Source organism: Cibotium barometz, chromosome 45 (genome assembly GCF_041138505.1).
Source record: "Cibotium barometz isolate CiBa-2024 chromosome 45, ASM4113850v1, whole genome shotgun sequence".
Lineage (NCBI taxonomy): Eukaryota > Viridiplantae > Streptophyta > Polypodiopsida > Cyatheales > Cibotiaceae > Cibotium > Cibotium barometz.
The window spans coordinates 33,914,750-33,939,361 of record NC_141090.1 but is presented as its reverse complement, the minus strand read 5'-3'; the positions used below and the strand labels follow the sequence as shown (position 1 = coordinate 33,939,361).

The 24,612-nt window shown below is 38.6% G+C and overlaps 2 pseudogenes; one reads left to right on the top strand and one right to left on the bottom strand.

Moving 5' to 3' along the window:
- Positions 1-4,013: 4,013 nt before the first annotated feature.
- On the bottom strand, positions 4,014-11,021 carry LOC147612678 (uncharacterized; annotated as a pseudogene).
- Positions 11,022-15,601: 4,580 nt separating this feature from the next.
- Positions 15,602-17,252, top strand: LOC147612677 (uncharacterized; annotated as a pseudogene).
- Positions 17,253-24,612: the final 7,360 nt, after the last annotated feature.

The window sequence follows — 24,612 nt, the reverse complement described above, 5'->3', positions numbered from 1 at the left end:
CACGATCCTTCCACTTGATCTTGTATTACCTGATAAGCGTATTACGCAATCTTCTTTCACGAAATCCAAGAATCTTTTCAGGTTCGTGTGGAACAAATGTCATGTCCTCGACATCTATGATTTAATGAGGAGTAACTAACTGGTATGTTCCACCCAGTACTTCCTTAAGTCTACTGACATGAAATACGGGATGAACTTTCACATGAGAAGGCAAATCCAATTCATATGCGATTGAACCAATCCGTCGTGTAATACGAAATGGTCCACAATATCTAGGGGATAATTTCAGAGATCGACTTGTCCGTAAAGTCTCGGAATCTTTCGGAACTCGCAAATACACCATTGTTCCTTCAGAGAACTCTCTAGGTGAACGATATCTATTAGAATAAAATCTGTCTCGGTCTTGAGCACTTCTAATAGATTCCTTCGCAACTTGTAACATTTCTTGCATATCTTGCAAAACATTACGTGTTACATCATGCTGAAGTCCTGAGAATCCCACTGTAACAGGTGATCTAGATTGAAAACCATACATAAGCATGAAAGGAGTAAAACCTGTACTCGTATGCTTAGTACTGTTATATGTAAATTCTAACATAGGAAGATAATCCTCCCATGAACTCTGCCTTTTGGATACATATGCTCGAAGCATAGCCTCCAAAATCTGATTAACTCTTTTAGTCTGGCCACCATCAGATTGAGGATGATATGAGGAACTCAAATTCAAAGTTGTTTCCAACTTCTCAAAAACAAGTTTCCAAACATCACTCGAAACTTAGAGTCCCTATCACTGACTATGTCTTGCGGTAACCACATTGCTCGATAAACTGCCTTGCTAATTGCGTAGCTGTAATATGGTCTTCTGGGTCGATAAAAATCTAGCCATTTTTGTCAAGCGATCTACCACAACCCAAATAGAATCGTGGCCTTGATGTGTTCTTGGCAATCCGGTAATAAAATCCATGGAAATACTTTCCCATTTATTACTTGGGATTTGCAAAGGATGCAACAACCCAGCCTGTTGTCTAAAGTGTTCAACTTTATTTGCTTGACAAACTTGACACTTGAGAACATAATCTTCTATATACCCTTTCATCTTTGGCCAATAAAAAGTGTGTTTCACTAACGATAATGTCTGTGTACCCCAGGGTGTCCAGCAGAAGGGGTGTCGTGACACTCCTTAAGAACCTTGGACCTAATGTCCAGGATCTATGGTACACAAATTTTGTCATTACAGAATAGTAAACCATTCCGAATCATCCACTGACCTCCTACAGCCTGAATGGTAGGCTGCTCAGTCATTGAGTCTTGGTCAATAAATGAGCTCCCGTCCTGGATCTTCTGTCAAAATGGACCAAAATAACTATCAATCCTGCAAAGCCCTCTCAATGATTGAAATAAATCAGTAGAAATCTTGGTGAACGACAAAGTATTCACCTCTCTAATTCGACTAAGCACATCTGCGACACTATTCATGGACCCTTTTCTATAACGAATCTCAAAATCAAAATCTTGCATTAATTCAACCCATGAAGCTTTCATGCCTCTCAAATCATCTGCATTAACACACATACTTGATAATTTGATTGATGATCAGTCAATACTAGTATGTAAATCTATCTTCGTGAAATATTTCACTCTGGCTAACTGGTCAATCAGGTCATCTGATCTAGGGAGAGGATAACGGTTCTTAATTGTCATCTTGTTCAATCTCTTGTAATCTTTGCACATTCTCCAGGTGTTGTCCTTCTTTCTCCTAAGCAACAGAGGTGCACCCCAAGGTGATTTACTTGGATGGATCCAGTGATCCTTAAATAATCTTTGAGTTGTTTGGCTAACTCATCTTCCTCAGCTTGGCTTATCCTGTAAGGTGGAATACTAACAAGGTGAGCACCAGGGATCAGGTCAATACAATGATCTACTGCCCTTTCATGTGGTAAGCCTGATGGCAGTTCCTTAGGAAATACATCTTGAAACGAATCAAGTATCTTCTGTAATTCTTTGCTTTTAAATACACTTAATTCATTGACATCCATAGAAGGTATGAGAAATGAAGAAAGTGGAATCAATACACAATGGAATGCACTATACAAAGAAGAATCCATTATATTACAAAAATCAACTATATTTACAAGAGGTCCCTGAGAGGGATGTATACAATCACCTAAAATACTATATTGGGTGTTCCTATGTTCAAAAGAAAAAATATGACTAGACCAATCTATTTGGACTTGAAGAGTCTTAAACCACTCAATCCCTAATAACAAGTCTACATGTTCTAGGTGCATAATATAGCATTCCAGAGTATCTTTGTAGTCCTGAATCTGGATTGGTAGCGTCTCCACCTTTTGATCCCATACTTGCCAACCCGTAGTAGGTAGGCGTACCTCATAGGTATGATCGTTGGGTGTTGTGTCAAGACCCAATTTCTGCACAAGTTTGTAATTAACAAAATTGTGTGAGCTGCCAAGGTCTAGAAGAATGTGGATTCTATGGCCATTCACTTCTCCATAAACTCGGAGAAGATCATGCAAGCCAAAAACTTTGGAGTTGAACAGACAATCAGAACATGTACTAGGGCAAGAAAGTATAGTAAATAACTGACGTACCTGTCAAAGACAACTAGTTAGCTGCCTTTGGCTTGGGTCCTGCGTTGGTCACTGCATCCTTTTGCTTCGGGCACTCGTTACGCATATGTCCTTTTTCTTCGCCGCAGATGAAGCAACGTCCCTCCTTCTTGAGCTTCAAAGCCTTGAGGAGACGTTTCTTCTTCGCTGGAGTCAAAGTTGAATTCTTCAAAAGTTGGTCCGAAGACTTTGCCTCTGTCGTGCTAGTCATCGGTGTGGAGAACTTCCTTTTGTGCTTGTTCCCTTGCTCGGTAATGGGTTTAGACTTGGAAGAGACCATTGTATCATCATAGATACGAGCGGAAGAATGGCCTCGTCCAAAGTTTTGCATTTGTTGTTTTTTAACCTGTAAACGGTATGAGTCAGGTAAACCGGCACGAAGAAACGAAAAGAGTTGTGGAATCCAACTTCGTAGCTTTCATCTGCAAGTCCCTAAATTTCTGGAGATAGACCTCATAAGTGAGGTTCTGCGAGGTCATGGTCAAAGTAGTAAACTGGGCAATAACATCATAGTCATCCTCTTTCTTGAGGAATTCTTTCTTACGTCAAACTATGCCCAAGTCGTTGGTTTAGGGTTGAGTTCCTTCCACCAAAGCAAAGCTTTGCCTGGGAGGAAACCTGCTACTAATTGGATCTTTTTTCCATCGTCATATGGATGAAACTGAAAATGGACTTGCCACTTATGTAGCCAAGTGTCCACTATCTCCTTGGTACACTGCTTTTGCTCGCCCCCAAACTGTTTCGGAGTAATATTGGGGCCTAAAGCAGATGCCAAGGTATCCATACCCGAAAGAGTAGATAGGGTAGTGGTCAACAAAGAGATGGAGTTCTGTAAAGCCTGCATGTGCGTGGCGATTTGTGCTTGACGTTCCGAGGAAGAAGCTTCGAGAGCGACTTTAAACTCTTGGAAATTCGATTTTGAAACAAAATCGTCGAGAAGATCGCCATTGGTGGCTTCCGTAGTAGTAGCTGGCAAGTCTTCACATTCGTCGCGAGAATGGGCTCCAACTCGGATTCTTGGGTCGACATCTTGAAGAGGGCAAGGTGAGAGAAAAAATATTTATCTTGCACAAGGAGATTGCACAAGGAGAGTGCTAAAGAGCTTGAGAGCTTGAGAGATGTGTGGCAAGAGGCTTCCCTAAAAGCTTACTTAGCTTTTGCTTTTGTGTTTTTTTGTAATATATACATACATATATATATATATATATATATATTATTTTCTAAAAAAAACACTTATAAAGCAATACTTTGGGTTTTTAAACCCTTTAACTAAGGTTCAGCAAAAAACGAAAGCAAAATAAACAAGGCGTGGGTTTTTTTAAATTAAAAAAAACAAAAGCTAAAAAAAAACCTACACGCGTATGCTTTCGCTTTTTTTGCTGCGCCTCAGTTTCCATCGCCTACCACCTGTACGCCCTCTTGTGCCAGTGCTGACGCTTGTGCACGAAACTGACCGCCTGCATATACGGTTATCGCCAGCGCACAAACCTGTGCACCTGCACTTTCTGCGCATACAGTCGACCGACTATGCTCTCAGGTGCTGGCCTACCTATGCGCTAGTCCACCCGACTACACAAGATCAATCACATGCCTGCACATACAGCCATAAAGGCTACGACTGCTACAGATTTGTGTATTTTTTTCTTCGCACATAAGGCTGTGCTACTTCTCTCTCTCTCTCTCTCTCTCTCTCTCTCTCTCTCTCTTTTACACACAGCCGACTGGCTTTTCCTTTTTCCTCTCTCCTTAAACTATTTACACACAGCCGACTGGCTTTTCCTCTCTCTCTCTCTCTCTCTTTTACACACAGCCGACTGGCTTTTCCTTTTTCCTCTCTCCTCAAACTATTTACACAGTTGAAAGCATCTAGCCTTCTTCTTTTGCAAAGTAAACAACCCATACAAGACCACACCTTCATCACGGGTTCCCACGATGCAAAAGCAACATGTTGAAATTGAAAAAACAGCAGTATAAACAGAAAAATAGCTTCTCGAACTCATACCTTTTCTTTGACCTCATCTTCTCTACCTACTGACTTGCTCGTTCCATGAGGCTTGCTCGGATACCACTATCAAATCCCCATAGGATCTCCTTGTAGAACGCTCGTGGTATAAGACTCGAAATCTGCAAACAAACTAAACAAACACGATGGGGGTGCAGGCCTGACTCACCTCCCAACCTTGGCAGCCGTGTGTCCCCACCGAGCCATCAGCTGAGCTAACTAGATGAACATACCGACCAATCTCTACTTCATGACGTCCCATATCGCCATGAAGCTACCCTTGTGGACCTTGAGACTGCTGTCGGCTTCGGCTGCATAAAGTAGGTGCACATCTGCACTAGAGCCAAGCTCCTAACCATAGAGCTCTCACAAAGACACACGAGACTCTATATCACTAAATGACTAACCTTGGCCACCCTTTTATAAGCTCTTGGCCGGTCATCGGGCATCCACACTTGGGTGCCCGCCCGTCCATACTTGGGTGCCTACCCATTAGTCTATCCCTAACTCAGCTCACCAATCAGCCTGAAGCTTCCCCAATCTCGAAGCTAGTCTTGTGTGCATGTAGCACACGGTAGATACACACTGTGCACATGACAAGAAAGGATTGGAGAAGCACAAAGATGCAACCAATGAAGTCAATGTAATGAAGAATGGTACATCCAAATCCAACTTGAAGATTGTCTTTTGCAAGAAGATGGTTTCATCAAAGTGAAGGAGCAACAAGGGTGGTGCATGAAACCACTATGGAAGAGATGGTACCAAAGATGTTACTAAGGTTGAGGGGAATTTTGGAAGTTCCTCACATGATAAGCAACTCTTCTAGTTGAAGAGTGAAGCATGTTTACTAGAATTGGGAGTGAACCACATTTCTCTATAACTCATCACTTTTGTAAAATCCTAATCTATAAAGGAGGCTACCTACCTTGTCATCTATCCTATGGTTGAGAGGGGGTCATTTTGTTCTTGTATGTCTAATGCTCACCTTGTTCCATGTTTGGCATTGTCCCATGGCGGCATTGAGAGGGGGTGTTGAAATATATGATGTACAAGTGATAAAGGGTGAGAGAAAGAGGTCATGGAGGTGTGAAACACCCCAAATAAAGTGGGCATGTGGGTGGAAAATGGATTTAGGGTTGGCCCAACCCTAGCCCTTGATGAACCCTATATAAAGGGCATGAGGCTTCACTTTTTGTAACACAAGTAACACAACACTTGAGGGTGAAGGTTAAGCCAACTTTGGAGTGGCTGAAATAGAAGGTAATATAGAAGCTTTCTATACATCTTGTGTTCTTGCTCTCTCTCATATATGTTGCTCTATCTTGCCATCAACTATTGCTTCCGTTGTGCATACTCCCCATTATTTTGACAGAAATGTAGTTAGGACATCACATGAAGGCAAAGAGAAAGTGGTTGAGTCCCTTCATATGCCTGATATTTTTACAAGGCATTCTCTTGTGGATGGAGAGTCTAGTGGCTTGGAGATGAGCCTTGAGGAGCTTGGGATTCTAGCAATGAGGACACCTGGTGTGAAGAAGGCTATGAAAGTTATGAATGTAAAGTTACGAAGATCTGGAAGAGTCCAAAACCCTGTGAGGTTGACTTATGATGCTTATGTGGCACATCAGAAGATGGATGCATTGTATGGAAATGCGACTTGGGATTTGGTGCCATTGCCTGAAGGCAAGAAAGCTATTGGTTGTAATTGGGTGTATAAGGTGAAACATAACAATGATGGTAGCATAAGTAGGTACAAGGTTAGATTGGTAGCCAAAGAATATGCACAGACACATGGGATTAATTATGAGGAGACATTTACCTCAGTTTTGCAAAGATGAAAATTGTGAGAGTTGTGATTGCAGTGGTTGCAGCTAAAGGTTGGTTTTTACATCAGATGGATGTAAAAAATGCATTCTTGCATGGTGACTTGCAAGAAGAAGTGTATATGGATTAGCCACCTAGTTTTGAGGATACGGGTCACATGAAGTATGTATGTAAGCTTCGTAAGGCTTTGTATGGACTGAAGCAAGTTCCATGAGCACATGGCATAACAAGATTGCTGAGTATCTTGTCACTATTGGTTTTCATATGGCAGATGCAGACCACTCTTTGTATGTGCGCAAGAGTGATAAGGATATTGTGATCATCACCATCTATGTAGATGATCTTATTGTTAGGGGTGACAACTTGGATGAGATTGAGCATGTGAAAAGGATTCGGAAGATCTACACTACTTTTTGGGAATTGAGGTCATTCACACACCTAATGGTATTTGGCTGTCACACAGAGACAATATGTATTGGACATGTTGGCCAAGTATGGGATGACTGATTGTAAGAGTCAATCTTGTGCCATTAGATCAAAATGGCAAGCTTAGTGGATGTAGATTATGTGTTAGAGGATCCTACTATGTACATGAAGATTGTGGGGAGTTTGATCTATGTCACGATCAGTAGGTCAGATTTGAGTTACAATGTTGGCTTAGAGAGCCAGTTCATGCAGATTTCGTGCAAACCACATCTTGACAATGTGCGATGCACACTTCGGTATTTGAGGGCTAGTGTTGATTATGCATTGTTTTATGTAGCAGGTGTACCATTGGAGCTATATGGGTACACAGATGCAGATTAGGAAGGTAGCATCTATGATATAGGAGATCTACCAGTGGATTTATGTTTTCATTGGGGAGTGCTGCCATGACATGCAACAGTAAGAAGCAGCCCACAGTTTCCTTGTCGAGTATAGAGGAAGAGTATAAAGGAGCTGCGGTGGCAGTGTGTGAGGTAGCTTGGTGGTTACGCAAGCTACTTTGCTAATTTGGGATTACATGTGGAGAGAAAGGTTTGTCATATATTGTGACAATCTTAGCAGTATACAGTTGGCCACAAGAACCCAATTTTTCATGCGTGGACCAAACACATTGAGGTATATTACCACTTTATCAGGGAGAGAGTCTTGGCAGCAGTAGGCGACATCGACTTGACCTACGTTACACAGGATCAGGTCGCTGACATCTTTACGAAGGCCTTGGGAGTTGAGAAGCTCTGCAGATTTCGAGATATACTTGGAGTTCATGAGCTAGAGTCTTGAGGGGGAGTGTTGAGATGTCAAGCTCAACATGAGCTGACACTCACGAGACACTTGCATGATCATTCGACATTTACATCACTGGCGGGTTTGGTAGTTGGCACCGACATATCTTTGTTACCAAAGATTCTATAGCTGGACTACAATGACTAGTCCACATCTACCCACTCCACTTAGCGTGTTCACATTATGGACCGCTTGTATATACTATATTATGTGTGTTATTCACTTGATCTTCCTTGTAGACCTCTTTTGTTGTGTGAAGAAGAAGAAGAATTTTCAACCTCTCACCTTGTGTGTTTTCTTCTAGGGTTTGTGTGAGTGTGTGTGTGTGCTATGCAAGAGCTCAAGCTCTCTTTGCATCTTTTTAAGTAATACCTGGATCAAAGCCAGTAAGTAATCGTCCTTATCGACTTAGTTTTTTAAGGAAGCACAAGAAGTCGAATGACAGTTAAAGGACTACCTTAAAAGTGGACTCATTCAACCAAGCACTTCACCTTGGCCTTCACCAATTCTATTGGTGAATTCTTCATAAAAGAAATCCAATACTTAGGCCACATAATCTTAGAAGATGGCATTCATATGGATCCAAGGAAAGCTGAAGCCATATTGAAATGGCTACATCCCACAAACTTAGAAGAATTACAAATTTTTTTTGGTTTGTCTGGATTCTATAGAAAGCATGTTTGAGATTATGCTAAGATAGCCGTTCTGATGATGGATCAGCTTAAAGGAAAGGGAAAGACATTCATTTGTGGTGGGGATTCCCAGCAAAGAAGTTTTGAAAAACTTAAGGTAGCTATAGCTACAGATCCCATTCTCCAAAGTTGTCGATCCGAATCAACCCTTTGTGGTAGAGACGGATGCTGGTAATGATACAGTAGGCACATACCTTTTACAAGGGGAGAAACCTATTGCATTTGAAAGTAAAAAGTTGGATAGAGCTCAAAAAAATTATTTAGCTTATGAAAGGGAGTTATATGCTATAATTCATGCCTTAAAGAAGTGGAGGCATTATTTATATGGTGCTAGATTTGAGATAGTCTATGATCATGAGAGTATCAAATGGCTATCTAGTCAAAAAGAGTTGAAAGGATGCAAAGCTCGATGGAAAAAGTTGCTCCAAGAGTTTGACTTTCAACTGAGATATAGAAAATGACGTTACAATGTGGTAGTCGACTCATTAAGTCGCATGCCCATGGTTAACGAGTTGAATTTTACTCAAATTAAGAGTGATTTTCTGGAATCACTTAAGGGAAAGTGCATTGATGATCTGCATTATGCCCATGTGTGGAGTGTTATAGAGAAGAGGGATCCCTTGACTATAAATAAAGAAAGCCCCATTAACGAGAGACACTTCCACTAGCGATAAGTCTCGAGAGATGTCTCAACAAGGAGATGTCACTTACAAGTGATAAAAGAAATCATTGGAAGAAATTTTCTATCGATAATGGTTACCTACTTTACAAAGGTAGAGTATGTATACCTTTGGACTCAAACATTAGGTGCCAAATTTTATATGAATGCCATGATAGTCCGAGTGCTGGTCATCCAATCGACAAATACAAGTCGAGCCACTATATTAGAGGATACTCCATATGGTGGTGGAATGCGTGACGATACAAGGTAGAGTGTGAGGTTTGAAACCACTCCTTAATACTACATGAATGTAAAGACATATTAGCTAAGCTAACTTTAGAAGCAAGCTTGGCTTCAAATCCACTATGTAATAATATTTAATGCAATTACTCTACCTATCCTATGCAAAGTCATCAATGGCTGCCACATCCACCAAAAGGGCATCCACAAAATTTGCATATTGGTCCCCTTTCCATTGCCATACTCATTTACATAGAGTTACTCAAAACACAAATAGAAGTCTTTTAAAGTAACATGTTTATTTCAAATTCATGAATTAGCACATCATTAAAGTCTTGTACTTGGGCGTCTCTTTGAAGCCGGATGATACGTGATGGACTCAGGGACCGTAGACTTGCTCGTAGTGTTATAGGTACAATTTCTTTCCCCCTTTTGCAAATGAAAAGGGATGTCTCGCTCTCATCCCCATCCTCATCCTCTATAACCACCCTATTTATTTGGTTAGATGGCTCCTCCATGGATCTTCTCTTCCCTTTGTTGGTATCCTTTGAAGTATTTTTCCCAAACTACTTGTGTCACCTCCTCTATGGGTGGAGATATGATACTCATATTCAAAATCACTTTGGGATTTTCTTGACAAAATCCTTCATGTAGACAAATAAGACAAATCAATGACCAAAACCCTTAACACTTGCCAACTATCTTAATTTTAAGAGTGCCAAGTAGGTTTAAGTTTACTTACGGGCATGCAACTACTGCTGCTCTTGATTAGGGATAACTCCAATGGGGTACTCATTACACCAAGGACAATGGGTGCACTCCCATGCAGTAATACCCCTATCCACCAAGGTAGTTGAGAACATAGTGTTCTCAATCATGTGGATCTAGCCACTCTGCAATCTCTGATGAGGGCATATCTAAAATGGATTTGTTCTCAATGCAATCCAAGAGCCATCTATAAAAAAGGGCTTGTCATGCTTTTCAAACCATAGATTTTAGATGATAGAAGAAGCAAACTAACATATAATTAAATGGTAGAGAATTAAATGTAACACTACTTGTATACAAGCCGCTTGCTTTAAGAATGGCAACTCAGACATATTAACCTTGTTAGAAGCACTCTTCATGTTGCCTAACATGTGGGAGTATACATTTATCACATGAATTTTGCATTGGGCTTTAAAATATCCCTAAAAAATCTTAGGCATTTGAGGCCCTTCCACCTCAAACTTGGAAATTTCAATGCATGCCTCGTTAAACATATGTAGCCAATATGCTTCTTGCCTCATGTAAGATCTTAATTTCTTATAATCCCCAAAGTGTGCCCCTTTTGGATCTTTGACCTTTGTCAAAGTCATGGAATATTTCTTTACGCTCCAAAAAAAAATCAAGATTCAAAAAAATAGATGTCATACTTTCAATATTGACATAAAGTTTTAGATTCAATATCAAGAGAGAACCATGAACAAATTAAAGCTATGAACATGAAATTTTTAAGGACACCACGTACCTCTCTGTAGTAGTTATCTTGGTGGAGCACAAGTTATACAACTTGTCTCTTGTTATGCCAACCATGGTTTTGTCACTCCAATCTCTGTTAAGAGCATAGCAAACAACTCCCCCCCATTTGCAGGGTTTGTAATGCATAGGTATTTATAACTGCTATCTCGAAATTTCTCCTCCTTGTGTTTTATGGAATCATCCATCTTCCTCTTTAACTCCTCACCCTCAAATCCACGAGACCAACAACCTTACTCTCCTCATCCCCTTAAGGAATTGTTCCCATTTACCCTAAATGAAAATCAAACCCATCTACACAAATGCCAAATGAGATTTGATGAGAGAAGCAACTAAGCATAAGCACAAATCACATCAAAGATCGAGTACCTTCTAAAAACAAGCTGCGATATTAATACGCAAGGAATGGAATACCACGGCACAATGTTTTGGGCTTAACGAGCCTCAAACTTTATTTTAGTCTCCATCCATGAGCGTGGCTCTATGGTCAACCTCTCCACTATGCTTGCCTTGTTAGCCATTCCAAACTTTTGGAACATAAATATCTCTTGTCCCAAGTTTGGTGCAGCTATTGTTCTTGATATTATAAGCATTTACAATGTATGCATGTGTAAGAAAATTAAACTTCTCACAAACAATTATACCAAATACAAACTTACGCATTAGTTGCGTCGAGGACAACTATAAGCTTGCCCTCCTTTTTCTTCTCAACCTTAATAAATTGGCATCACACTCTCATGTGATACTCTTCATGTTCAGAGTATACTTAAAAAAAACCAAAAGAAATTCATGAAAAAAGATAAAAACATAGAATTAAGAAACAGTCAGGCATGAAATATAAGTTAAAAACAAAGAAACATAAATTATGAAAATGTATGCCAAAATAATTACCTTCTTCTATCCTTTTTGTCCATGTCTTCAATCGGTGATTGCCATCCCAAACAAAGAAGGTCTTGCGTTGCAAATCTGCCCACTCTTCTCTGAGTTGACTCTCAAACACTTCATTGAGCCTTGCCAAATAGGATCCCAGCCATCAATCATCTCTCGAGTGACCGATTTTGTCTTGCCATGCCGACCCTTGAGAGACACAACAAAAGAGCCCATGGTCTGCATGTACAAAGCCCTATCAAGCAAGGGAACAAGCCATGAAGCATCACTAACTGCCACTCTAACTACATCTATAGAGCAACCAAGCGACACCTCAAATGTGAGCCTTTTTGTTGGAGGCCCTAACCAGCAAATTCCTGACTTCTGGACCATGTTGGGACACTTTCACCCTACCCCTACACATAGAGCGCTTTGGAGCCATGTGAAAACTGTCAAAAGCATGTGGCCATAAAAATCTTTTTTAAAACATTTCAGATTACATTAAAACATTACTAGCAAAGACATCTCCTCATTTTATGAAGAAAAAGAACATCTAATTGCATATACTTTAACTAGCTCTAGGCTCCACATTGGTAAAGACAACAACAATACTTAAACTGAAATAGGACTCTATTGAGAGAATTGATTCTACTTAAATTTGGTCAAGATTTACAATAAACATGTGTGTTTTTGTATGCATGGGTGTATGTGTATATATACATAGTAACCACAAGATTGCAATGCTATGAATTGGGGGTGTGTGTGAGAGATAAGTACATTCATATTTGTATGTGTGTAAGTGTGTAAGCTTATATATAAGTATGTAAGTATATGTAGATATATGTAGGTATATGTATATAAAAGTATATGTAGATAGATATAAATATATAATTATTTAAGTATGTAACTATGTAAGTATATAAATTTATTTGTATATAAGTATGCTTTATTTGTTTATGTAAGTATGCTTATATGTGTGTGTGTGTGTGTGTGAGAGGAATAAATCAATTAAAAACCACAAAAAAAACATTCATTGAAAAAACCTATGTTTTTCTCCATATAGTTTTTTTTTGTTTATGCTTTTATCTTTATCTTTTTATCCATATATCTTCCAAAAAAAATAAAAATAAAAAACATTAAAAAAACCCAAAAAATTTCCCAAAAAGGTAAAAAAACATGTAGGCCATTGGCCATTCTCTATGGCCACAATGGCACGTGGATGGCCTGTGTGCTCTAGCCATGGCCATTGTGGTCATAGAGAACAATGGCCCAAATAAGGATGATAAAAGGTTTGAATCTACCCATGAATTGAGTACCCTCTCTTGCATCCTGCCATCAAGATGATAGCACATGTTCGATACCCAGAAATGTAAAAAAGTTCCTTATATTGATTCCATTAGGCTAACAATCCCACTCCTTTATATAATTTAATTTGATTCCATAAGGCTACAATTAATTGAGAGCATCGTTCAGTAATATCCCTACATATGGTATTATCACTCCATGAACAAGTTTCTATAGTATCATTCCTACATGCTAGTACCACCCTTATAACACGAACAAATTTTTTAACTATACCATAGGAGATTTGTTAGAACATGGTGTAGAAGGGCATGTGAAGTGCTATCTAGAAAAAGTGTAATCCTAAAGAGCTATTCTGCAAATGTGATGTATTTATAGTATATAGTTTTTATATTTATTAGGTATAAATACATATATATATGGGATATAGTATTCTATATATAGGATATAGTACATTAGATAGAGAATTTATAGTAAATAGTATTTATATTTATTATATATTTAGTATTTTGTATTTAGTATATTAGATATAGTATTTATATTCATTAGATGTATAGTATTTAGTATTTATATATAATAAATTTTATTTATAGTATATTCATATATATAGTACATTAGACATATTATTTATAATGTATAGTATTTATATATATAATACTTATATAGATACTTAAATATACACACACTTATATGTAGTATATAGTATTTTAGATATAATATTTATAGTATATACTATTTATATTTATCAGATATAAATATATATAGGATATAGTATTTTATATAACACTTATATATATAGTATACGTATGTATACACTTATGTAAATACTTTATTTATACACACACACACTTATATATAGTATATAGTATATAGTATATTAGATATATATATATATATATATATATATATATATATAACACTTAGATATATAAATAGTATACACATACACTTATATAGTATATAGTTATATATTCACCTTACTATATGTACACACACACGTAAAATTAGATATATAATATATGTATTTATAGTATATTATATACGTACATACATATTTATGATATTTAAATCGTGTATATTACTCTAACTTTTAAAGAAGGATGTCATGTGATTATCTCTCTCTACTCTCACAAGAGGTATAAATTAGCATATGTGGAGAATAAATGAAAGCATTTATTGCAGTTATGTCAAGAATATATCTTAGATCTGCCAGATCTTGGGGATAATTTTGAGACTGACATTCTCTATGCATAGTAAGAAGCAAAATGACATCTCTTAGAGGCCGCCCTCATAGCCCTCTACTTTTGAGAATGTGGGGGGTCCTTAAACTACTATTGTAGGTTTATTGAAGGTGGAGGATTGTCAACCCACTCGCACCCCCACCCCCTCTTCTTGGTTCTTTGAGTGGAGCTCTGTTAATTGAGGTGTGTATCTCTGCGGGAGTTCTATGGGGCTCACTGAAGCTTCAATAACATGGAAGATAGGAAAAGAAAGTTTGGTTAGGTTCATTTGCGGGACAACAAATTTCTTCTTAGCCATTTTTTCTTGTAGAGCCTTCTGCCTCCATCTCACAAGTTTGTTTCTCTTCTGAAGGCAGTTATTCAAGTTGGTCAAGAGTGTATGGATGTGGAAACCCCTTCTCAGCGGGATGTTGAGGGGCATGAGCACTTTGTGTTGGACTCCTCATTGTCAACTAAGTATGTTATGGAGCATTGCACAACTTCTTTGTACATTTCAGATAGTGATAAAAATGATGGTTTTAACAAGAATCATGAAGCCATCAATGAGTATTTGCCGGGTCACTCAGAAAGGAGGACTATTCAATGATGTCGTTGATCTTGAAGGACCTCCAAAAACAGAAACTACCAAACATGCTTTTGTGAATCTTGAGTCTAGTGAAGAGGAGAAGCCAAAAAAGTTACCTAAGTTAGTTCTATCATGGATTTTGGAGAATCCAAGAGGTGCTCGCTTAAAGAGTATGATACCGAATTTTGAAAATATTAAGTAAGTGAAAGATATTCCACATTCTTACAATGGAAATATAACATTTGAATTTCCTCCAACCTATAATGAGTTCAAAATAATGGAAGGAATGGAGGAAAAAATTGACGGTCATTTGTGGACAAGACCACATAGAACTAACATGTCAGTAGATTGTACTATATGTCTAAGGTATTGCTTGGGTTCACTACTGGAGAACCATAGGATCACATGTCCTTATTTCATTAACAATAAAAAGTTTAATGATTCTTACTTCCATGGATATTTGGATAAATAAGTTAGCAAAGGCCTACTATATGAGGATGAGAGGAATAGCATTACATGTCATTATTGTAAAAAAATTATCTTTTGTAAAGAGCCTTGTAGAGCTGAATGGTGTATTTTTACATTTTTCCAATGGCCTCGGGAATGACAAGATTGATGGTGCACATTGGTAAGCATTCACATGAGGTACAGCTTGGAACCTCCAGGGCTGAGAGAATAAGAAAATTAGTTTCATTAGTGTTGCGAGGATAGGAACAATGGTCCAAGAAGGGTACAAATGATTGTTGCTAGATAGTTGCTTGTTGATGCTGTAGTAGGCAAATAAAATGGTGAAATGGGGGAGACAAAATTGAGTAACATCTTAGAAGAAATGATTCCTCTTGTGCAAAATCAAAGGTGTGCTACTAGTGTTAATATGGTACTAGCATTGTAATCCATGTATGGTGTACTTTTACCTAATTAAAGTGACTTCTTTATTTGCAGGTTTAAAACAATTGTAGCATGTGAGAAGAGGTTGCAGGCCACAATGAAAGGAGATGGATATGATAATATATTGCAATTGAAAAAGAAGTGCATGTTTCCTTTCTTCCACGTAGCCGCTTCCTTTCTTCCACGTAGCCGCTTCCTTGGTCAGGGAGGACCGGATGATAAATATCTTCTTTTTAAAATGTTCACTAAGGGCCCTGGAGTAGGTGTTGACTTGGTTAATCGCATGCACCGACCAAAACAAGGAGATTTATGTGCAGCATGGGTTAATTTGGACCACACTCATAGAATTTGTGGATGGGCAACAATGTCCTGTTCAGTATATGATCCTAGGTAGAATCTTCTTCTATGCAATGCATATCAATAAGTATGCTCTTTTTTCAATTCGTAATATGTGTAAGTATCATTGTTATTTCAGTTTGAAAGGATTGATGTGGTCATGCTATTTGTGAGACAAAAGAGGAAGATGCTGATAGTCAAATCCTATTTTAGAATAGTCTAAACAAGGTGATGATACAACAGGGTTATCCACCAACAAACTTTGTAGGCTTTATGGCAGATGAGGCAGGTTCAAATTGGATAGCAATAAGAACGGTGTTTAATGGAGGACTTGATAATGTATTGGTTGGAAGAGAAAGATCTTGTCTTTTCCACTGGGAGAAAAGTTTGCAAAAACACACTAAGAGACTTGTTATAAAGGAAGTATTGCAATTGCATCTTGATATGTGTGAGTTGTGGCAAAAATGACCTATTGATATGGCATCACAGCACAAGCAAAAAGAATTAGGAGATGGTGGAGGGATGGAAATGTTGTAAAGGAGAATATTAAACCTTTGGAGAGATGGTTTTGATGGTGGGAACATAGAATAACACATTGGGGGAATCTAAATACTAATGTAAGTTTGAGGACATGCTCTCACTAAGGTATTTACATCAGCTTAATAAATTTGTGAAAATATTTTTTTATTAACAAAAATTTTGTTATACAAAAAGAATTAAGTCCATGGGAGAGGGCTCAAATACCTAACACAAACTTGTCAGAGAGTGTTCATGCAAGCTGGCTAGCTAGAGAAGGAGGTAGCAAAAAGATTTTGTTGTATGATGCATGTGTTACATATGTGATCAATGCTGACATACAATGCACAAAACAACATGGTTATTTAACTGGCCGATATATAGGAATAGGTCCTAACATGCAAACATTTCTTGAGAGAGTGTCCTCTAAAAAGAGCTCAAGTCCTTCTATGGTGGCACGTGTGGTCCAAGTCGTAGTGTTAGCTGGTACACCCCTATATGAAGAGCGAGTACTCCATGGGGATAAGGAGGCCATGCAAAGGAAAAGAGCAAGGGGCACTTTAGAGAACAGCTCCCATAGACCTGGCTTTATGATGGAATCTAGGCAACATAAAGAACATGGTTGTCCTCGGAAAAGAACATTTAAACGTCAAGAAAGAGAACACACACATTTGAGTGAACAAATTTTTGATGTAAATGCATAAACTACAAATGATGAAATTGGTGAAGGCATCATAAATGATGCAGCCTACAAAACAACATCAAATAATGACTTTGTGGTCACAGGCCATGAGGTGGATGTAACCAAGGGTAGTTGGGTGATTAGAAGAATGCCAACTCATTGTGTTTGGAAATGCTTCGGTTGAAAAAGATGCAAGGGAGAAGAGAGCTTGAGCTCTTGTAAGCACATACACACTCACACAAACCCTAGAAGAGACACACAAGGTGAGAGGCTAAAAATTCTTCTTCTTCTTCACACAACAAAAGAGGTCTACACAAAGAAGATAAAGTGACTAACACACATAATAGAGTATAGACAAGCGGTCCATAATGTGAACATGCTAAGAGGAGTGGGTAGATGTGGACTAGTCAGTGTAGTCCAGTTGTAGAATCTCTGGTGAAGATATGTCAGTGCCAGCTACCAAACCCGCCAACTTTTGCCATATATGCATAGTGATGTGCCACATAACCATCATAAGTCAACCTTTGCATAGGATTTTTGACTCTTCCAGATCTTCATAACTTTGCATTCATGGCTTCCATAGCCTTCTTCACACCAGGTGTCCTCATTCCTGGAATCCCAAGAGAAATGTCAGGCATACCAAGGGGCTCAACCACTTTCTCTTTGCCTTTATGTGATGTACCAACTACATTTTTAGGACTGGAATTATGACGTAGCCTGCCACTCCATGGTCTATCAACAGACTCACTGGATGAGGACTCTCCTGGTCCACTCAATGACCGTGATTGCTGACCTGCATTCTGTGCAACCACATTTCCACTTACATTAGCCCCAACATCATCCTTTTCCAGCAACATACTAGCTACTCATCTCATTAAATACAACATCCCTGCTTACCCTCAATTCACGTGTAACAGGATTATAACATCTATATCCCTTTTGCTCAAGGAAATACCCAATAAACACACATTTTTCTGCTTTTGGATCCAGCTTGGTACGTAACTCATCTAGCACATGCACATATGCAATATATCCAAAAACTTTCAAGTGAGACAAATTAGGTTTCTTGCCCAGTAAACTTCTCCTCTCTGGCGCTACATCATGTATGGCTGTAGTAGGAGTCCTGTTCATGATATAACTGCTGTAGACACAGCCTCAACCCAATAGCTATGTGGCATATTCTTCTCAGCCATCAATGCTCGTGCTATCTCTGCAATATGCCTATTTTTCACTCAGCAACTCCATTTTGCTACGGAGTGTATCTACATGTAAATTGTCTCTGAATGCCATTCTTTTGCAAGAATTCAGAGAACTCATTGGAGAACTCCCCCTCCGTCTGACCTTAGGCACTTCACATACTTTCTTGTCTGCTTTTCAGCCATAACTTTGAAATTCTGAAAATGAGTGAACACTTCACTCTTCTCCTTCATGAAGCACACCGACACTTTCTTTGTGTGGTCATCAAGAGACATAGTCGTTGCAGGACCCCATACATCTGAATGCACAACATCTAGCACATTCCTACTCACATTTTTCTCATGTGGAGATACATGTTTTTTTTGCTTTCCAAATTGACACGCTTCACAAACTTTTTGCATACCTTCAACTTTAAACTTAGGCATCCCTGTCACAATTTCTTTAAACTGCATAGACTTCATTCTTTGCACATTGACATGCCCAATTCTCTTATGCCAAATGTATGTATTTGCAACAATTTTAAACCATTTGCAAACATTGCAGCACTCACTTCTTCAGGCATATTCGCATTCAATGTAGACATTCTCTGTCCACTCTGTTGCCTTTTGCAACCAATTTACACTTATCTTTGAAGTCTTCTACATAACAGCCATCATCAAACACCATATTAGATAATTTGGGAAAAATCCCATTCCCATTTGAAAAATGGGATCATGGTGAACCTATCCAAGCTTTTGTCAAACCCCATCATGTGACATATCATTGGAAAGATCTTGAAGAGTAGGATCTAAATCTATAATGTCCGACAAATTTGGAGTTAATATGCTCAAGATATGGCCAAAATGATGTTGAAAAGCTAATTCCCAAAGAATGAGATTTTTCCCAAATTATCTAATATTGTCTTATCAGGGTTAAAGTGAACCTGCAACCCCTGCTCAATCATTTGGCCAACAGAAACCAATTTACACTTATCTTTGAAGTCTTCTACATAACAGCCATCATCAGGGTTAAACTGAACCTGCAACCCCTGCTCAATCATTTGGCCAACAGAAACTAGATTCTTTGTAATGTTTGGAACATGAAATACATGTGCAAGGTACTTCACTTTACCATCATGTATAGACAATGTCACCTCTCCAACATGGGCAATCCGATGAGCAGTGTCATCCCCTGTTTCAACAAAACCTGGTCTTTCAAGACTCTTCATTTCCTTGAACCACTCACCATGACTTGTCATGTGGTTTGAAGTACCTGAATCAATATACCATACATCATCCTTACATGCTGCTACATCATTTCCAGACATAGCATTAACCACATGTTGCATAACAAACAATCTCTCATTATCCTCATTATTTCTGCTAGAGGATGCATAGTTGTTTCGCTGCACTTTTTTATTTTGCATGTCACTTTGCTTTTCATAGCAATCTGCCTACACATGCCTAGGCTTACCATAGTAAAAATAGTCTCGTGTATCATTATACTACCTTTGCCAATTACCACAACCTCGTTGAATCCTGGGAATGTTGCTGCTGCTGACCATAATTTTGATTAGACGTCTTGAATGCCTTGTATTGTGGCCCGAGACCACGTAGACACACTTCCACCTTATCACCATCATCCACAGAAACAGATTTCCAGTGGCGTGAGAAAGAGAAAAAGCCTTACTTACCGTGTAAGCACATGTATTTTGTTTACACACGTGTGCTTGCTCTTCATCGCCGCAACCAACACATAATTATACATCAACCTACTCTAAGTGAGAGGGATATCTCTTTTATTTTGAGTCAAGCCCGTCGGATGAGTCCTTTAAGCAATTAGGTGATATAAAAGGTTGGACAATTTTGGCTACTTTAAGTGATGTAGAAACATTTATGTGATATGTGTATGACGATGACAACACTTAAGTGCATCTTCATTTGTGATTCGGTAAAATTCTTGATACATGCATTTATTTTTCTGTGCAGTATATATATACTGTCAAGTTAAGAATTAACTCATGAAGAATTGGTTAAATTTTTATAAGATTTTTGTATGAGATAGAGATAGAGATAGAGAGAGAGAGACTTGAGCGCTCGCGTATTATATATGTATGTATATGTAGGTAGATTTATGTATGTATGTGTGTATGTATGTGTCTATATATTTGTTTATGTATATATGTAGAGACATACATACTCTCTAGAAGAAATCGATCTAAGAGCTCCGAACTACAAAAGCTTTAAATTTCTTGAAAAAAGCTCTAAATTAAAAGCTCCCAAAAAAAACACACTCTTGATTTTTCACTATTTTTTTTCTAATCTACTAGTTTTTTTGCCTAAAGAGTCAAGAGAAGTTTTTTTAGAAAAACATAAAATCTTGTAAACTAGTTCCATTGAGCAAAAATTTACAATCCTCATGTTTAGGAGACCAAATTTATATGCACAATTTGGATGCATAGAACAAACAAAAATAAGCAAAATGATTGTAAAATCCAATTTTTGGGTTGCCTACATTTTTACGTTCGTGAGATTTTCATGTTATGAGAATTCTTGATCTATGAATTCCATTTACCCCATGAAAATCTACTTGCATTCTTACGTATGTAAAAATCCATTCTTGGGAAAGTGAAAATTCCATTGATCATGAAAATATATTTGATAGTGACCATTATTTTCATGCACATGAAAATCCCTCTACAAAAATCCATTGTCATGCACATGAAAATCTCATTGAATTTGAAGACCATAAATTCTCATGTATGTGAGACATTGATTGTGAAGAACATCAATTCTCATGCATGTGAGAATCTCCCCAGTGAAAATAAATTCTCATGCACATGAAACCCACCTACATTCCCATGCATGTGAGGATCTCCTCTATGAAAAAATTGAATCTCATGCATGGAAAAAACTTAAGGCAATAATGGGAGACTAGAAGAGTGGGAAAAATGGTTGGAAAAGTGGGGAGACATCTCCATTCACTTAGAAGGCAAAGGGAGGAAACAATATTGAGGCATAAAAGAAAGAGCCCCCCCCCCCCCCCCCCCAAAAGTTTGGACTTGGAGAGAAGGAAAAAAAAGTTTATTCTTAAGAGACCCTCAAAGTGGACTTGGGGAGACAAGGGGAAAAAGTTGAGGATTAAGAGAACCCTCAAATAAACTAAACTTGGGGAGACAAGGGGATTTTTCTCTCAAAAGGCTTGGAGAGGGGTTTGGAGAGACTAACACGATTTCATCCTTGAAATCTAAGGGTGGCAATGCATGAAAATACATATACAAGTGGCTATATACAAAATCCAAAAAAATTGCACGATCAAGTACATAGATCTCATGCCACCTGGATCAAAAGGGTAGGTCTTATCTCCACTCACCACAAGTGTGCGGCCACTTGAGTCAAACGTGAAGTAATGCCACCCCATCATCAATAAGTGATCTTTGACGATGATTGGATTGGATGGAAAGGTCATTGGACTCCTGTCGATGATGAGGCTCCCACTTGGATCAAAAGGAAATGCAAGGCACTCTAAAAGAGAGACAGTGGTCCTGTGATGATTTGGTGTAAATGGAGAGGCTAAGGAAAGCTAATTGTGTACCCTCCGAGATCAAATGAATAAGTAAGGTACCCATCAGGGATCCTAAATATCAATGTCATGGTAGCACCAGGGTCGAAGGGAAAACTCGTAAGCCCGTCCACACGACCACGGTGTGAATTTGAAACCCAAGGTATCCACCAAGTGGAATCAACACTCGTAGAGCAACAATGTGGAATGGTCATAGCACAGAAGAACCATCGTGTATGCCACGACTGAGATGTGCTATAGGTGCATCAAAATGATGTGCCACATAGTCGGTAACCATGTGCCCAAAGTGGCATAGAATGCACCCATAGGAAAATGTCCCGGCCCCAAAGAACATAGGCTCGTGTGTCGACACCCATAAGAGCCAAAAGAACACAGCTCAAAGTCAGCCTCATGTAGGAACAAGTGTGAACCAATGCTTTCATCCACTAAAGCATCACTCAAACAATTGAAGGCACGATCGACTATCTCGATGTGAGTAGCAGCATGATCAAACCATGCACTGCATGCTCAAGTGCAAGATTCTCTATGTGTGCATGATCCATCAAGATAGAAACATGATCAGTAGGATCACTGTAGACCTCATCTCGTCAATTGAAGATGGATAGAGTGTCCACACATGAGAGGTAAGTAGAATCACAATCCTTGAAATCTCCAAGATCACTAAGGTCCCCTTATAGGAATGATCTATACCAATCCATGATGCCCCTATATGATCTAGATCCCGAGATAGATCTATCTTCAATAACAATGGATCTAAGTAGATATCTAGATCAAATGAAAATATCTCTGGATCCATATGCATAATCATATGTCTCCTTCGAGGTCTCACCTCAACAAAATCATCGCTATGCTCATGTGCAATGCCTAACTACCCAAGTGAATGCTACAAGGTATGCTATGAGAGCTATGAGAACTAGGAGTAGGGATATAATCATAGATATCACCCTAAATATAAGATCTAAAAGAGTATCCTGACTCATCTAGAACTAGAAACTCAGGTCTATGCTCCTCATTCACTATGGTATGCTCATCAACATGTGAAGTATCGTCTAGCACTAGAAACTCAGGTCTATGGTCCTCATGCACTATTGTATGCTCATCAACATGTGAATTATCATCATCTCAAATCTCAAACACACCAATGGATGCATCACTAATAATCAAGGGATGATCCCCATGATAGTCTAATGCATCACTATCTCCTAATGCACCACTATGATCCATTAGAAGGTAAGTAGACATAGGCGTATCATCAATCATAATTCTCATAATGCTCATTGCTATCCCTCCCATCAAGATCATGCCCACATGATCTAACTCACACACATCACTCTCTCTATCACTATTACATACATCATCATCATCATGTGCATATGTGTTAGTGGCATCATGTGCACACGTATCACTATCATGTGTATGTGTGTGCGATACATCACTATCATCATGTGTATGTGTGTGCGATACATCACTATCATCATGTGTATGTGTGTGCAATAGATCAATATCATCATGTGTACATGTGTATGATACATCATCATAGTTATGTGGGTGTGATACGTCATCATCATAGTTATGTGGGTGTGATACGTCATCATCATCATCATCTATGCCGATGTCGATGTAGTATACATCCTTAGTAACATAATCATGACTACTCAAGAATGTAGGACACTCGAATAAGTGACCATAAGATTCATCCCAACTGAGAAAAACTAATCCATCTGCCTCCAAGAAATATCTCGATGACCAACAGTCAAAGGATCGCTGAATGTGCCAATCTCTCTCATCCCATACATGACGAACATGTATAGACAATAAACTTTGCAACTCCATCCTCCATCTATGGCTTGAATGGACTATCTCCTCATCACATTGTAAAAGGTGCCCAAGGCTCAAAATAAATATGGAGGGTGCCAATAAATATAATAAATATATGATGATATGTAAAGGTTCTAAGGTGGCAAGGATAGCGTGACAACAGGGAGGAAAAGAGCAGGTGTTGAAAAACCAAAATAGTAACAGTATGGAGGATAGAGGGAGCTATCATGTTTGTTCCAAAAAGGGAGCAAGGCGATGTTGGGCAAAAAGGGAGAATCAAGATAATTTACAGAAGGGACAGGTAGACGAGGGAGAGAATCAAGAAACAAGAGAGAAGAAAGTGAGAGTAAAGAGGGAGAAGGATCTATAGCGAAGGAAACTATGTAGATAGGAGGGCTTCCAGTTCTTAAAGAGGGAGAAGGATCTATAGCGAAGGAAACTATGTAGATAGGAGGGCTTCCAGTTCTTAAAGGTCACAGAGTTTGAAGTGCAATCCAATTGAGGTGGATTTCAACAAATCATAGCAGAGGAGCTATCTTAAACCAAAGAATCAAGTAGGAGATGTGTCCTTGGTTATCTCTGAAAGGCGACTTTGTTAGATACATGGTTTAGCCAAATTTATGCTCAATTGTTGCTGTTGTAGGTAAGCCAAGTGTCGAATAGAGTCTATCTAAGGGAAGATCTGTAGTCTATGATAGTGAATTTGCTATAGTTTGAATAGTTTAAAATCTATAAGTGGAGAAACTACAAGTTTTTCATGTGTTTGTTTGACAAGTTTGAACCCATTGTCTTAGGGGTGTTGAGAC